The sequence below is a fragment of the Pseudopodoces humilis genome, chromosome 3 (genome assembly GCF_049639895.1).
Source record: "Pseudopodoces humilis isolate 2021_Gansu_Grassland_sample_001 chromosome 3, ASM4963989v1, whole genome shotgun sequence".
Taxonomy (NCBI): Eukaryota; Metazoa; Chordata; class Aves; order Passeriformes; family Paridae; genus Pseudopodoces; species Pseudopodoces humilis.
In genome coordinates this window covers 83,512,309-83,515,960 of record NC_142202.1, presented here as the reverse complement: position 1 = coordinate 83,515,960, position 3,652 = coordinate 83,512,309, and the positions used below count along the sequence as shown (strand labels likewise).

The 3,652-nt window shown below is 36.9% G+C and overlaps 1 long non-coding RNA gene across 1 annotated transcript; it reads right to left on the bottom strand.

The window, feature by feature from the left end:
• Window positions 1-1,623: 1,623 nt before the first annotated feature.
• Window positions 1,624-3,448, bottom strand: LOC148184690 (uncharacterized). Its single transcript, XR_015772239.1, has 3 exons — window positions 3,151-3,448; window positions 2,799-2,919; window positions 1,624-2,186 (listed from the first exon to the last, which is right to left on the bottom strand). It is a non-coding gene; the product is annotated as an uncharacterized LOC148184690 (long non-coding RNA).
• Between the last annotated feature and the right edge of the window lie 204 nt (window positions 3,449-3,652).

Sequence of the window (3,652 nt, the reverse complement as noted above, 5' to 3'; positions counted from 1 at the left end):
ATGTGGTGACAGAAAAAAATTCCTATTCATTCTGTCAGAGATATTTCTAATATTTCACAAGCTGCAAAATGAAAATTTCAGCACTTGATAAAGCATCAGAAATTATGGCATGTGCTCCCAAGAGATGCTCTCTCTTAATTGTGTTGTATCTTAAAAGAAAACACAGAAATCATATGGGATTCAAAACATTTTCCTGGAAAAAGTAATATCAGGAGAGCAGAGCAGCTGTGGAGACATATTATCAGGAGTAGACAGTGGAACATCGCACCACTTTGAACCACACTTGTCAACAAGACCCATAGACTGATGCGGGATAATTGGTCCACTTCCTAAAATGCCTTTTTTTTCTGCTTGGGTCTTTCCTGTTAAGGCTGGTGTTAGAAACAACATGGTTTTTACAATCAATAAATATGTGGTGAAAGGCAGGTTTGTATTTTTTTCCAGATGCAGACGGTACCACCACAAAGATACCCCAGTGTCAGCTAGATATGTCTACCTAAATAAAAAACTTCCTGTTCCATGTGAAATCAGAATGACTGAAGACATTCTGTAGTAATAAGAAGCACAGTATCCAAGAAGGTTGCCAAGAAACCTCTTTTTCCATCTTAAAACATCAATAGGTTATTGTCAGTGCAGAGAATGGGGATTGCTTTAAATTGGATGCCATAAAAAGCCCACAGATCCACCTCATAAGATCATTTTAGAAGAGAATAGTTTTTTCTGTTCAAGCAGAATACAAAATGAAGCTTGAAATTTCAATAGCACTGACTATGAAATATACAGTATTTCTAAATACCTACTCATCTTCAGAATGAGTCAAGATTTAGTCAGTCTTACATGAAGGGTAAATTCATCTCTCTGTTCTTTCTTAGACTCATTAAGAAAAGGAAGTAAAAACTAATCTATTCTACTGAGCTAAGACAAATTGACTTCAAATAATAGAACAAACTTCCTTCAGGACTGACCTGAGAAAATGACATGGTGATATGAAAATATTTGTTTAACCTCCTTTGAATCTGTTTTCTCTTAACCTCTAAACCACACCAGCAGACTGTCCATGGCATTCCCATCAGAAAATCAACATGTTTTCTTTAAGAGACAAAGGAATGTGACACAAATATGCAAATAACAGAAGGCAAAACATGGCTTTGTATATTATTTTAATAACAAGACATTCCAGTGATGAGAAGGAAGAAACAATGACTAATTGATATTGTTATTTTCATTTGCTGTGCTCATTGAAGGAGTTGAGATGTGGACAAGAAGTAATAGTCAAAACACAGAGGAAAATAAGAAATTTCACCAAGTAAATAAGCAACAGAAGTGGCTCTGAAATTCCTTCTACAGGAAGGGTTTATGCACATGCAAGGAGGGTATCTGTTCTTTAAGAATACCACAGATTGATCAGTAATAATTTTAATTATGCAGTGCCTATTGACTTTTTTTCCTCTGGTTTATGTCTTGGAAGCCAGTACTAGTGGGCAAACCAGAATATTTAAAATAGAAGTATTCTAAGAACACCAATGACAAACTTAAGAAAGGGAATATGGTTTGTAGAAGTAGGTCTGCGTACAACAGAATTTTAATCTTCAGTAACACTGAAAACATAGTTCTGCAATTACATTTTTTAATAAATAAATGTCAAATTTTATTTTTTTGTCTTTGATTTAGGCACTAAATGCTCAGCTATGCCCCAAAAAGGAATTCTGATGTCTGTTTTACAGTACTCCTTGCCTCTCAGACCAGCTAATATTTTTTATCTGGGTCAGACAACTTCCTCCCAGGTTAAACCTCTTGTCTTCCTTATCTTCAGGAAAGCTTTGTTTTATGGAATAAATGAGTGGGTGTCTCTGCAGTCTAAGTTTAGTTCTCTCTCTAATAGAGCTCTAAGAAGCCTGAAAAGTTAGTTCTTATCACAGTCAATACATGCTTTCCACTTTACTATTAAGCTAAATAAAACAGTTCAAATAAGACATATTATCTTCTTCTCAGCCTGAGGAACTTCAATCATTTTCCACACGGTACTCTAGAAAGAGTCTTCTCTGCTCTTATTGAAGCAGGGCCATTCTCCAGTCAAACACACACAAGTGTCATGGTGACAAAGGTCCTTGGTTGAACAAAGAGATCAGTGTGCTGAGAAGTATTCTTTTTATCTCCAAAAGATGTTCAGGAGGACAACTAGAGTTCTGAAATGAAAGTAATTGTGCAAATAGTAAAGACTATTAGTTCATCAGGGGCTTGCTCAATGTTTTATAACTTGGGCTCCCAGCATCTACAAGGAAGTAAGATTTCTTCATTGTATTATCTCTAACAAATAGTATTTTAAATGATGCTTCACAGAATTTGAACACTTTTCACACTGAGATGATAACAAATCAGCACCTCCTGGTGCAAAACAGTTAACACAGAAATGGGATATAATGGAGCTTCAGAAAAGGAAGAAGGGTTTGGTGAAGGGAGGTGCTAGTGAAGTAACTGTGAAAGGGAAGAAAATCAACAATGAGATGAATAGGTGAGCAGGAGGTGGGAAAGGTTAAAAAGATGAAAGCTCAGTGAATCTCCTGCAGCCACCACAGACATAAAGTAACTGGTAAATGAAATAAGATTAAACTAGTTGAATTATGTGTGACTTACAGTCTGATGCATGTTGTGAACTAGTTTATCAAATGTAGTTTTAGGAAATTGTTTCAAAATTTGAATCATAAATTCAAATATACTTCCAAAATGTCCAGGATTAATGCCAAGAATGAGATTATTTTCTACTAGGTGTTTAAAATCCAGACAGGAAAGTAAAATACCTTCCAGAAGACTTCCAGGCTGAAAGGCAAAGTGCCAGCACCAAAATCAGGTCCACACTGGTTCTTCACATAGCTCCTCATCATTCCTACTCCCACTCCTTCCTCTGATGTGTTCATATCTCTACAGAAATGAATACAATTTAAAAATCCAGTGTAAAACTGCAAGTAAACAATACCTGTTTTTGTACTGAACACTAACTGGATCACAAAATTGGTATGGAATTAGTTGCTTTAAGAGTCCCAGTGTTAAAATATTCCATTCAGACAATGAAGATAAGCATAAACAAGCAGAGTAACTCAAGAACGTTGTTAAAAAAGGAGATAATGTTTGTATGCAGTTTGAAAAAATTACCATTTAGAATTCCAGACAAGATTCCCAGCTAAACTGGGTAAAAACAGTAGAGATTTTAGTTCCAGAAAACTTCTGGAATGTCTCAGGTCTTTCCTGAGGCATCACATGCTTCCATGATACTATTCCCCCATCCTTCTCACTCCCCTAGAGTGGTCATAGACTTTCTACCATACAGAGAAATCAAGGACCAGAGAAATCAAGTTCTAACTCTGCTTAAAATGAAGGTTTGTGTGGAAGGGTGTGCTGATGAGGGAATTAGGGTCGATTGGCCAAGATCACTGGTACCAGTAGTAGCCAAGAGAGGTTATCCCATCAGGCTAGGAGGCAGTCACAGGAGGGGTTTTACGCTCTGATGCCTGGCTTTATCCTCATGGGTTACACCTGTGGGGCTGGTGCCATTTTTACTGGCACATGTGGAAAGACAGCAACACTGAGGAGCATCAAAATTAATTTCTCAGTATTTTTGCCTGTGCTGGAAGCCTGGCAAGGCTGCAGCAGCAAC